The 25,709-nt window shown below is 39.4% G+C and overlaps 1 protein-coding gene across 2 annotated transcripts in view; it reads right to left on the reverse strand.

Annotated features, from left to right (window-relative positions):
* Positions 1–25,709, reverse strand: part of LOC109622194 (uncharacterized) — a 302,271-nt gene that overhangs the window by 72,543 nt on the left and 204,019 nt on the right. The gene's annotated exons all lie outside the window — the stretch shown is intronic.

Here is a 25,709-nt window from a genome sequence, read left to right on the forward strand (position 1 = left end):
AATAAAACGAAATGACAGAATAAACAAACAATTAGGCAGGCGACAAAAGGTTCCCTTCAGGAATAGCTCCACTGGGGAAAGTTCACGGTAGCACCATGCCAGAATGAACTCTCGAGAAGTTCAAAAGCGCTCACCTAATGACGATGTTAATGATAATGTCGATATAACGATAATGGTAACAAGTTTCTCCATTCTGGGGAGGAAATGAAGCAAAACAATTTGCCTTATTTGTCATCACACGCTCGGTAGCAGGGGCAGCCAGCAGAAGAGAAGAGAAACAAGTCCGCAAGTAGGATCACTCTTATCAGTCTGGCGTTCCGAGAGACAGTCCGTGAAAGGCACTCGTCGGAAGGAATCTTTTGGAACTGTAGTCTATTCAATTACGGTATTTGGATAACTTTTATTCTTTTCCCGCTACTTTTGCTTTCACTTTTGGCTTATCTCATCTGTTTCATCCGAGAGAAGAAGTCATGCTGATGTTGCCCGCTTCCAAGAAGTTCTTCCCTGTTACTGATTTTTCCGCTACCATCACCATTCACCCTCATCCTTCTTCGGTAACGATTGTTGAGAGGGAAACTTTTTCGGAAAACATTTTGACTCAATTTTCCTCCATATTATTCGAGGTTTCGAGTGCTTGTTTAGATGACAAATTGCTTATTCAACTCAATGAAGCGAACAAGTTCAAAAGTTGGAGATTGGAAAATGATGCTACAATGAGATTGAAGAGAATGCTTGCGTTGCGTCGTTAACAGATGGTTGAAAGTAACAAATTTGAGCATGATGCTTTGTTTTGAATATATGTAGTGGGCTTCGTGGCCGTGCGGTTAGCGGCGGCAGTCGTCTAGGCGTATCGTACGCCTCGGAGTGTGGGTTCGATTCCCGCTCCATTCGGTGGAAACTTCTCGTCAAACGAGAAATTCATCACTGGAACAGAGCCTGCTTCTAAGTGTTTTGATCTGATCAGTACATACACGATTTTTTTAAAAGATTGGCTTCAAATTGGCCTCGGGATAACTTTGGATTGGATTTGAATTGGGTTTAGATTAATTTTCTTTAGTTTTGGATTGGATTTGGATAAGCTTTGATTTGCATTGGCATAGAATAAACTTCGGATTGTCGGTGAAATAGCTCTGGATTGGCATTGGATTGGCTTTAGATTGGCTTTAAATAGGATATGAATTGGCTTTGGATGGGCTTTGGATGGGCTTTGGATGGGCTTTGGATTGGCTTTGAATTAGTTTTGGATAATGTTTGGATCGGATTTGGATAGGGTATTGATTGGCTTTGAATTGGTTTTGAACTGGCTTTAAACTGGCTTTTGATTGGCATTGGATTGGTTTTGAATTACCTTTTGATTGATTTTGATACAGCTTTGGATTAGATTTGCATTAGAATAGGATTGTCTATAGATTGGCTGCAGAGTGCCTCTGGATTAGCTTTGGATTGGCTTAAGATTGTATTTGGATTAGTTGTGCATTGCCTCTGGATAGGCATAGGATAGTTTTTAGATTACCTGTAGAATATCTTAGGATTGGCTTTGGATTGACTTTGAATTTGTTTTGAATTAGCTTAGAATTAGCTTTGGGTTGACATTAGATCGTTACTAAATTTTCTGTGGATTGTCATTGAATTGAATTTAGATTGGCTTTGGAATGTGTTTATATTGGATTTGGTTTGAGATTGAATTGAATTTATATTGGCTTTGGATAGACTCAAAGTCGGCTTCAGATTGTTTTTGCGATGATTTTAGATTGTATTTGGAGGGGCCTTTGATTGGCATAATATAAGCTTTGGATTGGCTTTAGATTATCTTTGGAATGACTTTGGATTGGCTTTGAATTATTGGATTTGGGTTGGCTGTGAAATGGCTTAAGATTCGCTTTCGATTGGATTTGTATTAACTTTGTATTGGCATTAGATTGGCTCTGATTTGCCTTTAGGTTGGCTTTGGAGTGGCTTTGGAAATGATTGCGGCTAAGGAGTAGCTGTGCATTGGTTTTGATGGGCATTATATTGGCTTCTGGTTGACATTAGATTGGCTCTGGAGTGGCTTTGGGCTGTCTTTGAAATGGCACTGGATTGATATACAATTGGCATTGAATTTGCTCTTATTAGGCTTAGGATTGACATTTGATTGGTTTTGGATCTGATCTGGAATGGCTCTAAATTAGATTTGAGTGGACTTTGATTGACTTTGATATGGTTTCACATTGAATTGGCTCCTAAATGACTCTGGAATGGCGTACTATAAGCTTTGGATTGGTTCGGATTGGCATAAGATTGACTTTGGAGACGAAATGCCGGACAAATAGCTTAAATTTCGTTTGATTTGATAAAGACTGCGTAGACGAAAATCATAAGATTGTCTTAAGGTTGGCTTTGGGTTGACTCTGCTGTGACATTTGATTGGTTTCGGATAGAATATGGATAAGTTTTGGAATGGATATGAATTGGCTTTGGAATGGGTATGGATTATCTTTGACTTGGCTTGGATTCGCGTTGAATTTGGCTCTGGAGTGGCTTTGGATTGGTTCTGGATTAGCTTTAAATTTGCTTTGAACTGGCTTTTATATGGCTTTGAATTGATTTTAAATTTGGAATGACTTGGTTTTGGATTGGCTTAGGATTCCCGGATAAAAGCTAACCATAGGGTATTTGGTGAAAACTATTCCTGTAACATACAGGGAAGATTCAAATATTACGTCCATCGTTTTTCGGGATTTCTAGACCCCCCTCCCACCTCTGTCACGCTATTTTCCTATACCTAATACACATACTGTCACACTTTTCTAGACCCCCCCCCCCACTCCCCCAAATGTTGGACGTAATTTTTGAACGTTCCCACAGTGTACCAGCTACAATATAGTGTATTGTAATGGAATGGTTCGCCAAAAGCTGTGCATATTGTAGCTACTATACATTTACATCCGATCTTTATGTAACAATATATTATACTGTTTTTCTTACGTTTGAACCATTCACTATTCCGAAATATTGTTTTTCCGCGCATTTTTAATTATTTATTCAGTTTTGGATTTTTCCGTGCTTTGTTTTGTTGATGTTCGTGACTTTTTTGTTGCAAAAAAAAAGAGAAAAAAGTGAATAAGTTGAAACATCTATTTAAAATCAATTAAATGTTTAAATAAGTGGTAGGCCAGGACAGCAGATCCACGAGATATGGCGGGCTAGGTATGTTAAGTGCGACGAGAGGAATACGAATGTAGGTCAGATAACCGTCAATCATTTTGCAGCTCTTGCTGTATTTGCGTTTAGGGGAATTTTCTCCCCTTCTCTCATGTGAACTTGCCTTCTACCACAACCGAATCAAATGCGATTTATCTTTGACGTAGAGCCATCTTCAACATATGGACTGGACTGAACACTGAAACGATTTCTGATATAAGTTCGTCTGCGGGTTCGCTTTTTAACCTAACTTATATTTGAATCAAACTTGACAGTTTTCTCATGAGTTGTTATATATTTCAAACTTTAGTCAAACTGGAGCCTCAATATTGCAATAACGGTTAAGCACGCTGTAGTGATACTTATGTACCTCGTCACCCACTTCATGTAACAACATTAGTGGTCTAATGATACTTAGCGCGCTCGGCATAGTTCCATCATGCCGCTCAAAGTGTTGCCACAAATAATGCTTAGTTTGCGAAACCCGGTTATCTGGCTGGTGGGGCATGGGAGCCTAAGCTTCAACTGTTAATGCAATCAGAGGCTACTCAGACCTCAGACTTAGACGTGGGCGATCCAATATATGAAGGGTTATCCAAAACGCTCTGGAGAATTCCCAAAGCGCATTCTCAAAATGCTAGTAAGCCTAAGATGCCATTAACAGGAGGAAAATGACAAGATAATAGGGGTACTCACTAAACAGATTAAATTGCTGTGTAAGCCATGATTTTCTGCTTATTTGAAATTAGTATTACTATTTATTAACGACACTTTACCATTATTGTGGCATTCGTGTCAAGTTATTTGAAATTTTTCATGATTTTGCGAATGAAATAATCAAAGATTGCCTTGGTGATCACGACGTTTATTCAGTTTAATCAGTTTACGCTGTTAAGTGAATCCCCCTAATATAACATTATATGGTTTATGTGATGTAAAATAATACAACATAACAAAAGAGAATCAATCCAAAACCATTTAATTAAATGTATAACCAGTAGTGCAATTACAATTTATTTTATTTATTCAATTTGTTTATTTGTATAGGCTCGATTGTTTACTAAAAAACTCTACAGAGCCGCAAATCTTGGTCAACAATATAAATTTGTTATTCTAAAAGCTATAGAAACATAATCAATAGCGAGTCCTACGCGGCACTTTCATTCTTGGTCCGGAACCAGAACTGGAACCTGAACCAGAGCCTGAAGCCGCGAATTGGGCTCGCCGTTGGCTGGCTTGTGAGTTCAGCACCGCTTCATGGATAGCCTTGGCCACCTCCTCCAATGTTTCCAATCCTTTCTTACGCCGCTGTTCATTTTCAGATTCCTCACGTACACCATCCACGGTTTGCTTCACCTGCGCCACTGCTGGCACCTCCGTCGTCTGATCGATATATTCCTCGTCTTCGTTTTCCTCCAGAACTTCAATGATATCCTCATCCAGTACTTCCAAGTTCGTCTGTTTCTCTGCAACCGTTTCCTTTCCTGAGACGATGTCAGCATACGAGCTGGGCCCAGAGGTTACTTGCGATTTACTCTTCTTCTTGTTCCGACTCTGCCGCTGGGGGCATGAGTTTCTCCGGTGCCCCAATTCCTGACACAGAAAGCAAGTGTCCTTCAAAGCTTCGTAAAAAATTCGTCCAGTTCTACCGTCGACACTTATCGATGGTGGAATCTTCTTTGCCACGTCCATGTATACCCCTCTTACTCCGGAGTAAACGTGATCGAGGCCCAGGCCTGCCGGAAATTTTTCACGTACCACATTTTCCACTCTTCCGAACTCTCCGAGTATCGAAGACAAACTATCATCCAGCAGTTCCGGTGGTAGGTCGAATACACGGACGTACTGAATGTTAGCGCCCGCGATCGACATTCTTACTTCTACTGACTTTCCATATGCATATGCGAATTGCCGGGGCTCCGTGTTTTTATGCAACGACTCGTTCATTGCCTCCAGGGACTTAAATTTAACAAACAGCGATCGATCCTGGGCTGTTTTTTAGGTGGATTCCACCATCATTAAATCCATGTCCAGCTGCTGCAAGAACGTTGCAATTTCCGCCCATGTTGGTGGTGGACTACCCGGCGGAAAACGAAACTGGACGGTATTGATCACATTAACAGTCATTTCGCGTATCGATTTGATGCCATTCCAACTGCACAGATAGCACCGGCGAGAAGTGTAGCAAAAGTGAACGACCGAGAAACAAAACGCGCGCACAGCGTAAGCTGGCAGAAAAAAGAAACCGACTAGAAGAGAACACAATTGCGTACGTCCGTGCACAACGACGACAGCGACTGAACTGTGCAATTACAATTAAAAACAATATATTTAAGGTACATTTTATTGTTTGAAACCATACGTGTACCATACAATGTACGGTTTATTAAAACCCACGTATCAGTATTTATAACAATTCATTTACAATATAATGTATGGTTTTGCAAAAAAAAATATATATATGGAGAAAAATATTTTTTATATTGTTACGATACTTAACAACCCGTATAGTATATTGTAAAAATCTTATTTACAATTTACTGTATGGTGTCTACATTACATTTTATTGTTTTTGTATTTTTTTTTACAGTGGTGTCTATTGTAAAAATATGGTTTTAAATAGTACTGTTACAATACAACGTTTTTCTACTGTATTTTTTATTCGGGTTGGCTTTGGGTTGACTTTGGATTGGTTTTGGAGTTGCTATAAATTGGCTTTGGATAGGATATGGTTAGGATTTAGTTTGACGTTAAATTGGCTTTGGATTTAAATTCGCTTTGAATTTGATTTGAATTGGCTTTAATATGACTTTGGATTCGTTTTGAATATGAATTGGCTGTGTAGTGGCTTTGAATTGGCTTTTTATTGGTTTTGGATTGGCTTTGGATTGGGTTTGGATTAGATCTAGACCAGGTTTATGAAAATTGATTACCAGAATTCCTCGAAAAAGTCTGTCAAGACTCAATAGTTCTTTTCATAATTGTTCAAAGAAGATTTAAAAATGTCGAATCTTTAGAGGTTCTCATCATTCGTTTTCATTGTTTTACTAAGCAATTTGCACTGAGACTGCTTGTTTTCCTAACAATTCAATGAAATCGAGGTTTTATAATAATTGTTTTCAACTTCAAATATTAAATTAAACATAGTGAGATACTTAATATATCCTCAATCTGTTTTCAATTAAGTTTCTCCTTATTTAAGCACAAACACAAACACCATTCACCAAGTATCATAATCAATTAATATCCAAATCCTTCATCATTTTACCATCGTTTATTGACTTCATCTTCGAAGAAAGCCACAATATTGCCCATCTATTGAACCATAGAAAGCAAAAGTCATCTCCCCCACCCACACCTCAAGCGAAAGCCAATACTCACCGCACCGTGAAGTGCCAAATGCCACATCATCGTTCGGGTTCGATCCTTTCAGCCTTACCGTACGTATCACTTCCTTCCTTCCGATTCTATACTTTTCATGAACTTCTTCGCCTTATTGTAGTAGTCGTAGGAATTCGTCACACCTCTCCCACCCACCTTAAAGCACCGAAGAAAAGTCGGTCTTCCTATCAGGTTTCCTCATCTTGCCTGAACCATCGCCGCTGACTGACTGGGGGAAGATTATTCGGATGAGCGAGCAATTTCTTCCCCCACACGTGTTTACGGTTGAACTTCCTGGAAGTTAACTCGCAAGCAAGGGGCTGCCTGGGATGGTGGCCGTCGAAAAGTCATCCCTTAAATGCCTTATGCTAAATTATTTGATCAATACCTACGGTATTAATTGAAAGTAAATGGGTGGACGGGGGTGACGACGAAGCGATAAACTCGATGATTGATGATGACGAGGCACTAGCTTCTACAGGCTGCTGACTTGAAACACTTTGTCTGCCGGAGAAAGGTTGATCGTAAACAATTTTGGGGATTTTGCTTGGCTGATAGATTTCGGCGGAAGTTAATAGTGTTGTTTACAGTAGGGTGGAAAACAATTTCCGAGCGTGAAAAATTCTTGGCAAATTGAATTTATGCATAATAATGATACCTAGAGACATTTGCCGAGTCATGTAGGTTTTTATTTAAGTAATATTTCACATAAAATGACTTTTTGCTAGTGTGCTTATGTCAAATCTTTTACCCCAAAAATGGATCTGTGTCTATCAGACGATGAAGTTTTAGCTCTTTTTTTTTTATCTAGTTCATTTATTTGGGGCTCAATCGCGTATAACGCTTTACGGAGCCGAGGATCTTTCTTTGTACTTAATAGTATACATTATACAGAGTAATAACTTTTTAATGATATCTGTTAGTAATTGGTGGAAGCCAGGGTACTCGTGGCAGCTCGAGGTTAGAGGGTCACATTTTGAGGGATGGACAGGGTAAGGATTGGGCCAAAGGTTTCACTGCAGCTCATCCGGGGGTGAATCGCATCTTGCTAGCGAATTCGGTGCCTTGTGGTGTTGGTACCAACTTGTTGTGGGCCTTGGTCTTCCGGATGGCCAGGAGTAGCTTGGTAACACAAAGAGGACAAAACAGAGAAAAAAAAAACTGGAAAAGAAAACACAAGCGAATTAAACTTTTATACCAGCAGAGCGAAGAAAGTCGAAAATACATCCCATATATGTGACATCGCGGGTCCCCAACACATCTCTCACAAGAACAAAGGGTTGTCTACCTCGGGCCTCAAGGGTATCCAATAGTAGCGCTCTGGAGGCGTCATTATCCGGGCATTGCCAAACTACGTGGTCGATGTCATCATAACCGGAACCGCACTTAGTACAAACATTGCTCAACGCGAGGTTCATCCTGTGTAAATGCGCGTCTAGCGAGTAATGGTTGGACATAGAGTGTCCTTCCCGGGACATCCCGGGACAAGAATTCCCGGGATTTGAATGATTTCGGGATTTTCCGAATCCCGGGATATCATTTCAGAAATCCCGACAATCCCGGGAATCCCGGGATGAAGACAATTTGTAGATAAAACTGCCAAATATCAAGGCAAAAACTTTATCTGGCCATTTTCACTTTCGAAATATGAGTGGTTTTCTCACACACCACCATCGGGCTTTGGACACTAGGTCATACTTGAAAAAAAAAAAATCTATCATTCATGATAAACTTGGTATCATGTTATGCATTGAATTCATCTTTTTCTATTTATTGGCTTATTCAGTAGCAGCAAGAACAAACTGGACATAGCCCACATACCATATTACATTATAATTTTGGAAATCTGAGACCAAACTTTTACTATATTATGTAAATAATTTGAATTTTTCAGAAGAGAATTAATGAATCTCAATAACAAGTACAAAAGTACTAAAATTATGGAAAACCGCAATTGCAAAAAGAGTCCAACCTTTTGTATTGAAATATTCGGAAACTAAGAGTTCAAAAGGTACTCTAAAGTTATATTGAAGTGCGATTTTTACGATACATATCAACAATACAAACATCTTTCGTAGCGATATAATACAGATTATGATAATTATTTCTCTTAAACTATTAGATATCGGTAGAAAATTACTTGCAATAAATTAACTACTAAATAGTTGAAAACAGACTGTTCTTGGCGAACATAACGTTGATACTTTTATATGTATTTCGATATTGTTTATATGTATTTCGTTATTGACATTTGTACATCAAGTAGTAGTGCAGTACATTGTAAAGACATTTTATAATACTTCTTGTGATGGATACAGAAATAACCATAACTTTTAAAATGAATATTGCAACTGCACAAAAGTTAAACAAATCAATTTTCTGGGTTTTACAGGGGGTTTTATTGAAATTTTAAAAAATCCCGGGATTTCCCGGGATTAGCTAAGTATTTTGTCCCGAATCCCGGGACACGAAAATTGGCCGGGAAATGGACACTCTAGTTGGACATAAGTCTTGACATCACGCGAATGAAATTGCGACTTACATCCAGACCATACCACCACACTCGCAAAGAAACATTAGGAATAATGGAATGTAACCACCGTCCCAGCTGGCCATCTCGCCAATCATTTTGCCAACTTTGAAGAGAACTCTGGCGAACAAAATGGAAAAATTCATCATGTGAAATTCTTCTATCATAGATCTCACCTTCCTGTGCGCCCACCTTTGCGAGAGAGTCCGCCTTCTCATTGCCATAAATTGAGCAATGTGAGGGGACCCATACAAAGGTAATCTTGTATGATCTTTCGACCAGTGCACCCATCTGCTCCCTTATTTTTGTAAGAAAGTAAGATCAATGTTTTACAGGTTTCATCGACCGGAGTGCCTCAATCGAACTAAGGCTATCCGAGAAGATGAAGATATGGTCTACGGGCATGTTTGAAATCATCCCCAAAGCGAAATTGATTGCTGCCAGCTCAGCAACATAAACCGAACAAGGTTCCTGAAGTTTGCGGAAGGCGGTGAAATTTTCATTGAAGACACCGAAACCAGTGGATCCATTTATGCGAGACCCATCAGTGAAGAATCTCTTACAGGAATTGACATTTTGGTACTTTTCGTTAAAAATGCGAGGAATAGATATACATCGAAGTTGATCTGGTATTCCATGAATAGCTTGTTTCATGGACAGATCGTATTTAACAGAGGTACTGTCATTAGTGAAGTGTACACGAGGAGGATTATAACTTGGTAGGCTTATGTCAGATGACATGTAGAACAGATAAATTCTCATGAATTTTGATTGAGTGTTCAGACTGAGCATTTCTTCGAAGTTTTCAATGACAAGTGTGTTGCTCACTCCACACTTGATAAGTAACCTTAGCGAGAGCTCCCAGAATCGGTTCTGGAGAGGTTTCACCCCTGCCAGGACCTCAAGGCTCGCATTATGCGTTGAGTGCATACAGCCGAGAGCAATACGCAAACAACGGTATTGAATTCGTTCCAACTTTATTAGGTGGCAGTTTGCAGCTGAGTGGAAGCAGAAAGAGCCATACTCGAGAACAGAGAGAATAGTCGTTTTGTAAAGTTTTATGAGGTCTTCCGGGTGAGCACCCCACCATGTTCCGGTAATTGTGCGTAGAAAATTGATCCTTTGTTGACATTTTTGCACCAAATACTTGATTTGGGTACCCCAAGTGCCTTTTGAATCAAACCAGACCCCAAGGTATTTCGAAGTCAAAGACTGGTCGATTTCTATTCCCAAAAGATTGAGTTTCAGTTGGGCTGGGTTCCGCTTTCTAGAAAACACAACCAATTGAGTTTTTTGCGGAGCAAACTCGATCCCTAAATCTCTTGCCCAGATTGACAGATTATTTAGAGAATTTTGCAATGGTCTTTGCAACATTTCTGCATGTGGGCCTTTTAGAGAAACCACAGCATCATCTGCAAGTTGTCTTAGCGTGCATTGTCCTTCCAAGCAACTATCAATGTCTTTCACGTAAAAATTATAAAGCAAGGGACTTAAACATGAGCCTTGGGGTAGGCCCATGTAACTAATTCTGGCAGTTGTCAGTTGTCCGAGATTGAAACTCATATGTTTTTCTGACAACAAATTATACAAGAAATTATTTGAAATTCCTGGAAGTCCACTATTGTGCAGTTTTTCTGACAATATTCCTATGGAAACTGAATCAAAGGCGCCCTTAATATCCAAGAAAACTGAAGCCAGTTGCTCCTTTTCCGCAAAGGCCAGTTGAATATCTGTTGAAAGCAACGCTAGACAATCGTTTGTTCCTTTGCCCTTGCGAAACCCGAACTGTGTATTTGAAAGCAAGTTATTCGATTCGACCCAATGATCGAGTCGTGATAGGATCATTTTTTCCAACAATTTCCTTAAACATGATAACATAGCAATTGGGCGGTATGAATTATGATCAGACTCTGGTTTACCAGGCTTTTGAATAGCTATTACTTTGACCTGTCTCCATTCATGCGGAACGATGTTGTTCTCCATGGAAGAGTTGAACAGGTCCAGTAATCGTCTTTTCGCGATATCTGGGAGATTCTTTAGAAGATTGAACTTGATCATATCGCGTCCCGGAGCGGAATTGTTTGATGAAAGAAGAGCCATAGAAAGTTCCAGCATACTGAAGGGTCTGTCCAGAGAACCGTCTCTTGGGAATGTTTCCCAAGAAATCGGCTGTGCTGGGACTGAGTCTGGGCAGACCTTTTTCGCGAAGCTGAATATCCAACGGTTGGAGTATTCGTCACTCTCATTAGAAGAAGAGCGGTTTCGCATGTTGCGAGCCACTCTCCAAAGCGTTGTCATTGAAGTTTCTCTTGAGAGACCCTCAATGAAGTGTCGCCAATAACTACGCTTCTTCGCTTTCAGCAGGTTTCTCAGCTGTCTTTCGAGCTTTACGTACTCTTGATAAAGATCTGAGGTACCGTGCCTACGAAAAGTTTTGAAAGCATCAGATTTTTTAAGATACAACTGGGTGCAATCATCATCCCAGCCTAGTGTGGCTGGTCTTCTTTTGAAGGTTGCACTTGGAACACGTCGTTTTTGTGATTCTAATGCACTCTTATATATCAGTTCAGACAGGAATCGATACTCATCCAAAGGTGGGAGGGGATTGAATGATTCGATGCCAAAAGATACCGCTTCTGCATACTTTTGCCAATCGATATTCCTGGTGAGGTCAAAAGGAACCTGAATTGGATGGTCTGACCTTTCACTATTATGCTTTATGGTGGTTATAATGGGTAAGTGATCACTACCATGAGGATCCTCGATTACCTTCCACAAGCAATCGAATGATAGTGAACTTGACCCCAGTGATAGGTCGAGACGACTTTCTTTGCCGTCAGATGCAATACGTGTCACTTCACCTGTATTTAAAATGTTCAAATTGAAATCGTCGCACAAATCATAGAAAACGGCCGCTCTATTATCGTCATATGGTTCGCCCACCCTGTACCATGCGCGTTCATATCACCCAGAATTAAAACTGGATGTGATAGTGCAGAAACCGCATTCCAAAGATGACGGCGGTTAATTGAAATTCTTGGAGGAATGTAAACGGAAGCTACGCAAAGTTCTTTACCCTTTACGTTTATTTGGCAAGCGACGATTTCTACGCCAGGATGAGTCGCGATTGGAATTCTATAAAATGAGTAAGTCTTTTTGATCCCCAAAAGAACTCCCCCATAATGATCATCTCTATCCTGGCGTATAATGTTAAAATTGTGGAAGTTGAGTTCATCTTCAGAAGAAAGCCATGTTTCACAAAGGGCAAATATATCACAATCAGAGTTGTGAATCAAAAACTTAAACAGGTCTAATTTAGGTTTTAGACTATGACAGTTCCACTGTAGCACAGTGATCATATCTTGTACCTCACTTGATGAATTATTCATCGAAAGATATGATCGCAGCAAGGAGGGGCCATGATTGTGTCAGATTCCGAAGATATTCTTCTACTGTAGGTATAAACATATCAATAATGCCTCAAAATGTTTCTGGAAGGCTGAGGGCATTATATAAGCGATCCACGAGAACCCTAAAAGTAAACAGTCCTCGCTTGGGTCTAGGAGTCTTATTTGAACTGCGAGGAACTTTGGTAGCTTTTTTCTTGCTACCTTGTCGATTATTTCTCTTTGAAGTGTATTTAACAGGCGGAGACGGGGGTGACAGGTTCTTGCTACAACATGGATCTGAAGCTGAAGGAACCTGATTCTTCGGAGTTTTTAAGTTTACCCCGTCTCCTTTAACATTAGACAAACTTTTGAGGGAAGACTTTAAAAAGACCTTTCGGCGCAATCCCGGGGAAGATGATGACTTCCTTTTTCCAGGTGCGTGTACCTCCGAAAGAGATCTACCCTCATCAGTTTCGCCATCGTCCTGATCATCGGAAGACAACTCCTGATAGGGATTTTCAACTGGGACAGCTGATTCAGACACGGAATCTGGTGTTTTAAAAGATTTCACCATCTCCGCATATGTCTGTTTGGAGCGCTTTATGATAGAGCGACTCTCATTTCGAATGCGTCTTTTGTAAGCCGGGCAAACTCGCAAGTCGTGTGGATCTCCGCCACAGTAGCTACATGTTTCCGCTTCCTGTGTGCAAGAGTCCTCCAAATGAGCTTGGTTGCATTTGCCACAACGGGGCTTGTTGTCGCAAAAGCTATCACTGTGACCAAACTGCTTGCATTTGGTACAATTAAAAACCTTCGGCCCAAAAAGATGCACTGGGTAAAAACCACCATCAATTACAACAAATTCCGGGAGGACGGAACCTGGAAAAGTCACTCGAAAAAACGCTGAAGGCGAGTACACCTTTTTATTTCCTTCCATGGAAACCTTAGATAAGCGTTTACAGTCTAGGATAGCCACATCAGGAATTGACCTGTTTTTGAATCGACCAAAGCCGGTCTTGATGTCCTCACATGTCATGTCAGCATTTCGTCGAGGCTCTTCCCCTCCACCTCCACTTCTCGTGCTGGCACATAGACCGCGTATTCAACAGTAAACGCTTCGTGTTGAGCAATTTCATTTGCTGCTTTATAGCTAGGTGCGGTAACACGCAGCTTGGATGCTTTCACTTGGTGAATAACGGTCCCAGGATACTTACGCGTCAGCTCTCGAGAAATCGAAAGCATATTCAATGGTTTGCATTTGCGCCGGAAATAGACAACCCAAGGTCCAGGCGAAGATGGCTGATAAAACCGCGTACGAGCAATGATATCATTGGGAGGCGTTTCGCCTCCAATCGAATCGTCCATGTGGAAACAAATTTATGGAAAATAACTCAAAAGTGCAAAAGAGGAAGAGAAAAACCTTAAAGTATTAACAGTGCACTTTCTTCCTTAGGACAACAACTGTTTGGTTTGTAAACCAAACAATGTTAATAATATATAGAAAAAAATAAAGCAAAAAAAAAACTTGTACTAATAATATACGAATTCAATTCTTATGTTTATTTTAGCGCACCCTGTAGGATGCAAAAAAAACGGTATTGAAAAAAAAAGAAAAAATAGCTAATAAAAAAAACACAAAAAAAAAGTTCTGTTATTTACAGTTTGTACACCCTTACCCGTATACAGTTGTTTGGGAACCACTGTTATGGATGTCAAAAAAAGCACGTGGTCGAATGTGGACTGGGGATACAATAGACAAAAGCGATCAAAACAAATTGGGCGGACAAAAGAGTGTATCGAAAGAGTGATACTTATCTGACCGAAGCAGGTAGATATTTATCACAGGCAGGTCGATGGTAAAGCTGTCCGTCGCGTCTGCCTTCGCACCCGTCGCCGCCGTCCTTTTCGATGACGGAGGGGCTGATGATGGCGATAAAGATGACTTTCTTGGATGCGATGCTTCTTCTTTGATGTACGATGATGCAAGCACCTCGCTTCCCGGGTTGCGCTGGATACCACCTTGCGACACTACACTTCGCACAAGCAGGAAAACGTACGATATAAAAAACCTTCCGCACTTGCGGGGGAAAAAACTCCACTTATACGAGGTCTATCGCGTGGTGAGATACGGAGCACACGTCCGACTCGTCCAAATGCACAACTGGGAATGAAGTTTTAGCTCACGAGAGCAGAAACCAAAACAAGTTCGAGAAGAGATCAGTATTTGTTTAAACTTACATTTTTTTTTTCTAAACCATGGGGGGATAATCTGCTAAACAGAAACCTTAACAGGGAATTACAGATAGTTGGGGTTAAGGCCGTCTCGTCCTGCAGTAATCTCCCTTTCTTCGACGGTGAAACATCCGTTTAAAGTGCAAGAATTCCGGACGGTGTAGAAAACCCCCATTAATTAATTTTCCCATTAATTTAGCAAGGGTACAAAATTGTTAATGAGGCCATTCCATCAAAATCCCGCCATACCTCCGTCCAAACACGGCACTCCACAAGTTGGTTAACTTCGAGCCCTGAAGAAGATCCAAACCCGAGGATCGAAACGTCGGCGATGAAATAACAGAACCAACGCTTATTTCTGGTCACTGCAAGCCGAAACCATTAGAAGCTTATTAGACCGGTAGTCCTCTATGGGCACGAAACATGGACCCTACGTGCAGAGAACCAACGCGCCCTTGGAGTTTTCGAACGGAAGGTGTTGCGTACCATCTACGGCGGAGTGCAGATGGAAGACGGGACATGAAGAAGGCGAATGAACCACGAGCTGCATCAGCTGCTGAGAGAACCAACCATCGTCCACACCGCGAAAATCGGGAGGCTACGGTGGATGGGTCACGTCATCAGGATGTCTGGTAGCAACCCGACTAAAATGATTCTCGAGAGTCATCCGACCTGTACAAGAAGACGTGGTGCGCAGCGAGCTAGGTGGGTCGACCAAGTGGAGGACGATCTGCGGACCCTATGCAAAGTGCGGAACTGGAGACCAACAGCCATGAACCGAGTGGAATGTAGACGGCTACTATGTATGTACATCAGAGGCCACCCCGGCCTTAGCCTGATCGGTATCTAGAGAGACTGAAAATCCACCTTATGCAGCAATTTAATGCAACACGTAATCTATCGATTGCTCACGATGAAGCAATTGTAAGAAACTCACAACCGTACGACAAGTGGGGTAAGACAACCCAGGTAAACAATAAGCATTTAAATAAGCAGTACCGTAATTTCGGGTGAAATTGATCAGTGGAGTGAAATTGATCGACGAGAGGACTCTTTTTATTTGTTGAAAATAACGCTTTAAACTTAAAACAATTTGAAAAAAATGTTCATCATCTGGCTCAAGAGTTATTGAATGATGAGTTTACATGTTTTACAGTCAATTAGTCACATATTTTTGTATAAAATTCAATATTTTCCGAAACTGCCTATCAGGCGAATTTCAAAAACACTTTCGAACTTTTGTTACCGTCCCAGCCAACCACATATCGTAAATCATTGTGTGGAAAAAATCGTATATTTTCATATATTGAATCAGAATTGTATAATAGTATGTATATTTGTTGACAATGAATGCGTAAAATCGCATTTCATGCTAAATGAAATTTCAATTGCGATTTTGTTTCATATAATCGTCTCCGATCATAAAAGGTGCGAGATACTATCGGTAAGATCGCACAAAATCGGATAGAATCGTGAAAAAATATACATTCTAAGTGTCAAGCTGCAAGTTCGCTAGCATCGTATACATGATTTCATTGAATCGTGGAAATCGTCGCTTCACATCGTATATGAATCTGCTAAATCGAGCTTGCTACCTAAAGGTATAATGAAAATCGGTGAAATCGTATACAACTATAACAATGTTGTATATTGATCGTTTGCGTCACACTTGCGTCGTATACGAAGTAAATGAAATCGTAGAAATCGTATATTCATTTTTACAGTCGCATATGATTGTTACTGCACTTTTAATAGTCGAAACTTAATCTTGAAAATCGTAAATGGTTTTGTTTACATATTTGTATGATGAAGAAAAAAAGGGATTCATCACAAATTTGTATTTTTGTTGTTGTTGACACATTCCAACCATGGTAGCAATAATTTCAATCAAATATATACTAGCAGATGACTTCCAATAAGTGATGTATAGCTTCCAACAACAATGTGAATTCCGGGCCTCTTGCACGGCATCACTTTTGGTGCCACTCAATGCACAATAACAACGCTCCCACCACAAGTCTGGCACACTAATTTCACCATGTCATGCTAATTTTTATTCGTTTCATGCCATTCACTTTGAACTCTTTATTTTCAACTTGGCAATATAGCCAATAGAGATGACGCGCAGTTCTCAATCAAAGGACCTAAGTTCGATTCCCATTGAACACCAATTGTTTTTTTTTTTATTTGAAAATCTTGAGTCGTATATTGGTACTCTCAATCGTAATAAGATCATGCATAATCGTACATTTGGACGGATAAAATCGGCGAAATCGTAGAAGTTTTTCGAGAAATCGTAAATTATGTTGGATGGAATCGCAGTAATCGTATATATGTTTCGATATGGCCTCCACTTTAGTATGTATATGCCTGTTTCGTGCATTGAATACGATTTCTTTGGTGTTATATATGTGTGACTATTTCAGTTGCAATTTCGATATAGCAACCAAATTGCTGGCTGGGGTAGCTGTATCGCACATGTAATCAATATTTGAATGAATGTTTCTAGCTGCCAAGTTTTCGCTTAACCTGATTTTGTCATCAAATGTTCTATGAATATTGAAATTAATGCAAAAAATTGTACTTTTTCGGAAGTTATAACATATTTAGTACGGAAATTGCATACTTTCAGACGTTTTCTTAAGATTTAATAAACTCAAAACTTATATAATTAAAAATTTAGAAGACTTGTAGAAATTTGGCATAGCTTTTCGCATTCCGGAGTGGCTAATTCAGAAAGAAAAATTATTTTCAGCACATACAAAAACATTTCACTGACTGATCAATTTCACCCCGAAATTAAAATTTCAGATTTTTTACCGTCGTGCGGGGCTTCTTTATACACTTTTTAATGGTTTTTCAACTTTATGACATTATAACTCCCAGAGTAGTGAATGTATTTCCACAATTTTTACACATAATAATTGTGAGTATGTATGTAGGATGCATGCAAAATTTGAACTAAATCCATCAATAAACAAAAAAGTTGCCCATACACCAATCGGAGACATCTCATATAGAACCAAAGGGGGGCTACTTTGGACATTCATAATTAAAACAAAGCTGCAGTTAAAATTCCGGGTTTATTTAAAATACTACTTTGTACCAGTACTGTTGTATACTATATCATACATGATTTCAATAAATATATGCGTTTTTAGGTGGTTCTGTGCTACCTTTGGTATTATGAGCAGCGCGATATTTTAATATAGACTTAAAGGCTGTCTGGGGGCCATTAATCCTTTATTTAGGTTAAACGGTCATTTATAATGTGTATCGATACAAATATTCGATTGTATATGCTACGTCGATACTTTTTGCACGAATTGAGCAACCCTCTGAAATTTATGAACTGTAGAAACAATGCTTACAGAGCAAATGTTCTGATACGTTATGTATATTTTTATGATTCATTCGATGTTTTTTCGTCTCCTGACAAGCAATAAAGGGTTTGTTTGAAAAACAATTTCAACCAAATGAAGGGGAAAATATTGCGTCATAATAGTCCCAAAGACATCAAATAGATTTGAACAATATTTCAAATTCAAAAAATCCATATTCAAAAGTGTCCAAAGTAGCCCCGTGTTTCAAAAGTAGCCCCGCACGACGGTACTTTAAATGATATTTTTTGTAATAAAATGATTTGCAGTAGAATTTTTAACCTCGTTGACTGATGAAAACCATGGTCATTCTTGTTTTAAAGTATTAAATTTAACCATATCGATAAGTGTTTCAGTTTCAAAACTGCATTCCACCTGCTTACTGCTATATAATAGAAGTTCGATTGCTAAGCTGCCCTCAATAAGCAATCTAACTGCTGCTTAACATCTGACAGCTGTTGCGTAGCATTTGAAATGCTCTATATATTTTAATAAGCTGAACTGCTACTTTAATGTCACAGAACTGCTAGGAGAGACGAATTTATATGTCATGGCTGTAGGACCGGCATCATTCGGGTATCCTTTTAGTCATATGTAGCATACGAAGGTATAATCAATGAAAGTAAAGAGGCCTTTTGCAAATAAATCTCCCCTGATGCATTTCCCACGATTAATATAGAGCGCTCGAAGTTCTCTTTGACGTTGCCCCACTACACATTCATCTCAAACAAGAAGCACTTTCTTGCACTTACCGTCTACGGGTACTCGGTCTACTAGAGGAAACTCCTGTGAACCGCACATCAACACACACCTCGTTGTTTTCACTTTTGGTGAATTGGGACAAAATTGTCATTGCTCCAAGTGATCTTACAATTGCTTGTAATTTTCCATATAGGACATTTTCCACGAAATTCCCTTCCCGGGAAGAGTGGACATCTGGTTATCTGGAAAGAAGTATTTCAGACGGCATCGTATGTTACACTGATGGCTCCCTTCTCGAAGGTCGAGCAGGTGCTGGTGTTTATTCTCGTGAGCTAAGGCTGTATCAGTCTTACTCACTTGGTAGACACTGCACCGTTTTTCAGGCCGAAATCTTTGCTCTTATGTGCGGAGTGCAATCAGCACTTCAGCAGCACGTAATGAGCAAAGTAATATACTTCTGTTCAGATAGCCAGGCTGCTATTAAAGCACTTGCTTCGGCCAACTCCAGGTCGAAGATAGTTATCGCTTGTCGAACTCAAATCGAGGAGCTGAATTCAGCAAACGCTGTTCACCTTCTGAGGGTACCTGGTCATTCTTCCATCGCTGGAAATGAATTGGCTGATGAGTTAGCTCGCTCTGGAGCATCACATGACTTCATTGGCCCTGGGCCAGCTATTCCGATATCGAAGTGTTGGATTAAGCTTCAGATTCACACCTGGGCTGTCACTCAACACAGACAATATTGGAATAGTTTGGAGTCATGTCGTCAAACCAAATTGTATTATGCTGAGCCATCTCTACGGGTGGCGAAGTATCTAACTAATCTGTCTAAGCAGAATTGCAGCATGCTGGTCAAAGCATTGACTGGCCACTGCCGTCTCAGCTATCACATGGCGAATATTCAGCAAACTGATTCATTTGCCTGTGATAGCTGTGAATCTGATTATGGAACTTCGTATCATTTGATATGTAACTGTCCAGTTTTCGCGCAACTGCGTTTCCGAGTATTCGGTAAACACTTATTAAGTGAAACTGACTTCAGAAACCTGAATCTTCAGGATATTCTGTTGTTCTTAACCCGCTGTGGTAAAGAGCTCTAGGCTCTCTTTCGCTTTATGCGTTATTACAGTGCCCTTTTCAGGGCGCTGTTTGAACCCATTGTGGTACGCTTGTGCGTTAGTACCCTCTTCCAGGGTATTTTGCCTATTTCCCTACCTGTCCCTATTCGCATCCAAATCCTTTTTCCTTCCTTTTCCCTCACGTAGATGATGAAATAGGCTGTTATTTTGGCGATGGCACAAATGTCCCAAATGGAGGAGAACGTGCCTCTGGAGCCGGCCTTCTGATACCTGATACGAAGGTATAATCAATGAGAGTAAAGAGGCCTTTTGCAAATAAATTTCCCCTGATGCATTTCCCACGATTAATATATAGCTTTTACTGTAGCGCGGTTCTGTTACCTCATCAAACCGATGGTCGAGGGATCAAATCCCGGTTTCTGAGAAATTGGCAAAACAAAAACCTAACAACATTACATCACGTGCCCCAAGTATCAAAAGTTGCACAAGAGAGCGAGAGAAGAAATTGAGAAGAGAAAAGGAGGAGAATGGGTATGAAGCGGGGAAAATTTTTTGTTTTTATTTTTGACAATCGGAGGGCCAAGAAGGTTAAGCATTTAATCAGCCGTATATCGGGCCAAAACTTGCATTTAAGTAGCACTTATGGCGCATATAAGGCAGATTGGCATTAAATAACCTACACAGATCGAAAAAAGAGTGTAAAATTGTGTGACATATGATGCACATGATTGGAGCGTGGGATATCTTAAAAGTTTACATGATATTTCATGTAAAAGTCATAAAATATCATGTAAACTCCTATTATATGTCATGTAATTCAGCATAATTCTGAATATTTACATGACATATAACAAAAATTTACATGATATATCATGTAAACCATCATAACACTTAGTTTACATGACTAAAATGAAGTTTACATGACGTGTAAATATCATTATTTTTATCTGTGTACTGTAAAGGCACATATAATGCTAAATAAATGCCACTTCAACTGCTTATTGTTTACCTGGGAAGTGATTACACAGATCGAAAAGATAGTGTATACATATTTCTGTGACATATAATGCACATGATTGGAGCGTGGGATTTCACAGAAGTTAACATGACATATCATGTGAAGTCATAAATGATCATGTAAACTTCCATTATATGTCATGTAATTCAGTAGGGCTCTGAGTTTTTACATGACATATAACACAAATTTACATGATATATCATGTAAATCGTCATAACACTAAATTTACATGACTAAAATGAAGTTTACATGACGTATGACGTATCTATGTAGAATATTCTAAGTTTAACAGCACTTGGCAACATATTAGCAGTAATTCTGAGAGAACGAAGGCTACCATAGATTTTGCTACACTGTAAATAGATGTGTCCTTCCCATTCCAAGTTATTTTGTATAACAATACCTAAATTTGTAAATTTTGTTGACATATTCAAGATCATCATACGCAAGTCTAACAGAAGGCAAAGCAGGCGGACAACATGATTGTGAAATAAACATTACTCGTGATTTCACAGCATTTTGAGGCAACAAATTTAACATTGACCAGTCATGAATTTTAGACAAGTCCAGATTGATTATTCGTGCCATTTCATTAGAAGAAAGATCGATCGAGTCAAATCTAATTATGTACAAATATTCATTTTTTTTTAGCTATCAATGACATGCAGAGAAGAACAGCGCCGTCTCCCATCACGTATTGACCGAAAAGATCAAAGGATATCAGTTTTATAAATATGTATAATACAAAAGCAAATATGGAGCTGAGGAGGAAATGGTATTGAATAACGTTATAAGATCTTCCGTTTTTCGATTTTGTGCCCTTTCCAGGCCCGGATTTAAGGGGGGGGGCAAAGGGGGCAAGTGCCCCGGGCCCCCCGATTAGGGGGGCCCCCAAGAATCCTGAAGCACTATATATTTTCTTCATCAAAACATAAAATACCCTTCAAGAGACGATTGTATTTTATACATGTTCTAGTGTAGTTTTTATTGAGTTCTTTAAGGGTATCCAGATTATTTCATATCTGAATTTTCACTTGAAAATCCAAAGTTTCATAATTTTTGATATCTTCACATCAAAAACCTTAGTTTCGTATTTTATGTTGCTCTTTCGATTAAGTTAAAAAAAAAACACTATTTTAATTGCTAAGCAATTCAAGGGAGGGATCGGTTTTAATGCTTGGTTTCAGCAAACTCATATCTAGATAGGTATAACAGTATTCAATAATCAGGTAAAATGAAGTATTTTTTTTTTAATTTTGTTCTACGCGAGTTTCTATAAAACCCCATGCAGTTCTTGTTGAATTCAATTGAAAAACTGTTTTAGGACTTAACATTACAACAAAAAAGCATATCTATCAAATAACTGCTTAGTACCCATCTGCATTAGTTCGTTGAGGACAGATGTTATCAAGAGAAAGAGTAAATCTAGACTAACATTTGAAAAGGGCGGAACAACCATTGCAAAATCTCACTTGTTCCGTCCCTCCTGGGCGTATTTCAATATTTTTATGCAAACTTTTCCCGTTAACAGATAGAGGGGAGTCAGATCTATCTGTTACTGGTAAAAGAATTCATGAATAATGGGGGGTAAACCTAGGAGGGACGGGAGAAGCAGAAATTCAAAATGGCTGTTACGCCCTTTTCAAATGTTGGTCTAGAAATAACGATTCCTGGAGATGTTCAAGGAATTTGGGGCAGTTTTGGAAAACTAGTTTTTAAAAACATCTCAGAACAATGTTTTTTACAGTGTTATTGCTACAGTTACCCCCTACAATCCTGACTTTGTTCACTCGTAGAATTTTGCAATTCGAACTAAACGCTAATTTGTAAAATTTTCATAAATCTTTTAAGGACAAACGTCTTAAAATCCCGCTTCAACAATGCTTCAAAACTTTAGATGCACAATTCTCAAAAAGCATGCTTGAAACGACAATGCATTTTATTATTCTTTTCTTGCTCACTTGCAATAAGCATAAAATGAGAATCTCAGGTGCGCTGGTTTTGTTTACGAAGAGGTTTGTGCCGAAATCGTGAGTTGGTGCCAAAGTCGGCCATTGTGGCGGCCATTTTGGGATTCTAACAAGTTTGTCCTTAAATTCAGATGAAAGTTTAAAATATACGTACGATTGGAATAAGATTACATTTACCTTGTAAGCCTGTATGCGGAATCTTGACATTTTAGCATAAATATTAGAATGCTTGTTTTTTTTTATTTTTTTGAATCATCGGTCGATATTTTGGAGAATTGCAACTGAAGGTTTTTAATATTCCATCATAAAACGTTGAAAAATAAATGAAACATTCATCATTCGTATGAACAAAACAGTTGAGTGACATACATAGTTTCTTTCCAAACCGCAAAAAAACAGCAAAAAACGAATAATAAACAATATTGAAAAGAAAAAGTTAATGTACGTTTTACATACTCAAAATCTTGTTTTTGGGGGCCCACTTCATATGGTTTGCCCCGGGCCCCCCGAAGCCTAAATCCGGCACTGGCCCTTTCCATATTTTTTTTCTGCGATCTTTTCTTGCTACATTGTGGTCTCTTTGATCGATCCATTTGACAGTTGGTCTTTATTTTTTCTTCCGCGAGCATACCATAATTTTTGATTATTGTTATTTTCTTCTATCGCCTTTTTACGCTTGGATTTCCTTCCCTAATTTTGTTTTTCCTACATTATCAGACCGTCGTCAACGCTTACGGCCTGTAGCACCACGCACCGTGGTGTGGCTTACTTACAACCACCCACCAACAACATCAGAAATGTTGAAAATGTCAATTCCGGCGGCAACTGGCTGGCGAATGGGCGAGTGATGGTTTGTGTTTAGATAATGAGCAAAGAGAAAAAAAAATGACAAACCCTCATAGCACTTGGCAGAGCAAGCACTTTGGAGCTACCCCTCGAAAAACATATTGTTTCTACAGTGGGGGATCCGAAGGACGGACTGGATTGTTGTCTAATTTGAATTTTAATGATGCGCGTGATTGCCATCCGGCTTGGCATGCCCCTCGTGGTTGATGTTGGTGTTTGTGTTTATTTTCCCCTAAGGGCATTTTGCGGTACCTACCAACAAGGAGGAAGGCTTCCGGTCTAAGCCACAGCGGTTGCATTGAGCTCACGAGATGAAACAGTCGCGGACAAATTGAAATTTGGGAATGTTCGTCCTTTATTGATTGTCATTTGTGTTCGGGTGATTGTATCGGAAAAATGTGTTGAATATTAACGAGTCAAGTATTCAATTTTAGAACAGACCCTATCTAGTGCATATGTAAAAAAACCCCTTTGAATTCATAAAAATAAGATTGGGATCCAAAAGTTTTGGACTAACAGTAATAACTCTATAATTAATCAGAGAATATTAATGTTATACTTCAATGACAGAATTATTCTCTAGAATACAATCATTCCTTGTTAAACAATATTTTTGATCAATACTATCAAAACTAACGAAAATATCATAAAATTGTACATGTACATCTTTATGAAGATTTATGCATCTATAAATTATTCATCCGTCAGAAACTGTCCAAAAACATACTGGTATTGGAACAAAATTCTTATTACCTAGAGAAAGCAATTTCAGTAACTTTTTAATAAATCTTGAAGTTTCCCAACACAGGATTATGAAACCGTCAAAACTTTCCTTCTTAACGGCTAATGGACTGCAAAAATAATGAACATTTTCCTGTTTTCCACATCGTCAGATCCACTGCGGCAACAAGATTTGAAAGGTTAATCTTTATGCCTCCTCACCACAGTTCAGAAACTTCCCACTTGATCCTTGTGACCTGCCATACATTGTGCCCTCTCAACAGTGATTCGCCATCACCCGTGTGCTGAAAACTGCCCTGCCATTGCACTCAATTTAATTCAATTTCATTAAAGTGATTTATTTTCCCGTATATTTTTCCGTTCGTTTCTCCTGTTCCTTTCATCCGCCCACTTCCGTTCCGAACTGCCGAAAACAGTAGCCACCACGGATCGGTGTATTTTTCATCGGATAAATCTAATGAACGCACAAAATCGTTTCCATTATTTACGCTACGCTTTTTTTTGTTTTCATTTTCCATCAAATATTTTCCACTGCTTTTCTGCGCTTTTCCGCTTCCTACCCTCCCTCGTACATTCTAGCCTGGAAAAAGACGTGACCTTCCGGCGTGGCGGTGCGATTCCTTTTGCTCCCGGTTGATCCATTGGGTCACCCGGATAACGCTTCCCCACTCAAATGTATAAACCTGAGCCAGGTATAAACAAACAAATTACAACACGAACCATCAAGCCACAGCGCGTTGTAGGTAGGATTTACAGCATGGGATCCTACAGTACGAATCTTCGGTCAAAGTCAAAACATTGCGCAATGGTAAAAATAGGTATAATACGCGAATAATTTCTCTGCTCGGAGTGGATGGGTTTGAATGAATTTTTGACACAAACTGTAAAAACCGCTACAGTTTCAGATAAGGAGGGTGCCATTCGCTACACAATGCAGGAAATCAGTGTATCGGGTCCATTTTACCCCACTCTCTCTCTTTTTCACCTTTTTGGAAAAATCCTGGAGTTCAAAATAAATGATTTATTCAATTCGTGGTCGTGTAAAAACTTCCGTAGTATCGAATGGAGCTGATTTGGCTCACCGCACGGCCTTAAAAATTGAAATATCTTCAAATAGTTCCGATATCCCTTATTTCTTTCACATGCATCTCCGCCAAGGGGAGCGACATCTCATTTGCTAACCGGAAAAATCCGCATTTATCCGTTGCTAACCGTCGTTAACCGCGTCTTACTGCTGCTCGGTTAGCAGCGGTTAGCG

Source organism: Aedes albopictus, chromosome 2 (genome assembly GCF_035046485.1).
Source record: "Aedes albopictus strain Foshan chromosome 2, AalbF5, whole genome shotgun sequence".
In the NCBI taxonomy this organism is placed as follows: Eukaryota; Metazoa; Arthropoda; class Insecta; order Diptera; family Culicidae; genus Aedes; species Aedes albopictus.